This window comes from Dendrobates tinctorius, unplaced genomic scaffold, assembly GCF_039654945.1.
Source record: "Dendrobates tinctorius isolate UK_male_01 unplaced genomic scaffold, ASM3965494v1 ptg000228l, whole genome shotgun sequence".
Taxonomy (NCBI): Eukaryota; Metazoa; Chordata; class Amphibia; order Anura; family Dendrobatidae; genus Dendrobates; species Dendrobates tinctorius.
The window spans coordinates 2,204,643-2,205,272 of record NW_027361895.1 but is presented as its reverse complement, the minus strand read 5'-3'; the positions used below and the strand labels follow the sequence as shown (position 1 = coordinate 2,205,272).

The following is a 630-nucleotide window of genomic DNA, read 5'->3' as shown; positions in this document are numbered from 1 at the left end:
TTTCTTCACCAATTAGCTAAATTCAGATTATTCGCATTCTTCACACGTGTTTTTATTGTGTTTTTTGCTTTTGTTTTGCCACGTTTTAAATAAAACTGGTTTGTTTTGGAAAATTCCCGTTACTTTTCAGTTGTCACAATGACAAGACTCTGACACAAAATAAGTGCAGTCATTCATAACAAGCCCTCATCTATGTTGATGAAAAAAGTGTAAAGGTTATGGCTCTTGGAAAAAAGGGGCGGAAAAAGCAAATGCGCAAAAACTAAAATTTGCTGGGATGAGAATTTGTTAAATAAACTCTGATGGCCGGATTCCAAATGGACTGCATTGCATGGAAATAGAAAAATAATAGAGTGTGTTTCTGCCCGGTTTCTAACCGGGGACCTTTCGCGCGTTAGGCGAACGTGATAACCACTACACTACAGAAACTTCCCTGAAGGCTATTGTGTCAACAAGTCACTCTGGAGACAGCAGTGTCACAGCCTACATTGTAATTCACACCATGCAGTTTATTGAATAGATAATTAAAATTATCTGTCCCATATTTATCAGTGTGTGCCCAGTGACTGTCATGAAGCCAGGTGCCAGACGCTTCAGGATTGTGAGTATCGTGCGTGTGTTGCATGAAAG

At 39.4% G+C, this 630-nt stretch overlaps 1 non-coding gene across 1 annotated transcript; it reads right to left on the bottom strand.

Moving 5' to 3' along the window:
* Positions 1-356: 356 nt before the first annotated feature.
* TRNAV-AAC (transfer RNA valine (anticodon AAC)) lies at positions 357-429 on the bottom strand. The gene has a single exon. It is a non-coding gene; the product is annotated as a tRNA-Val (tRNA).
* Between the last annotated feature and the right edge of the window lie 201 nt (positions 430-630).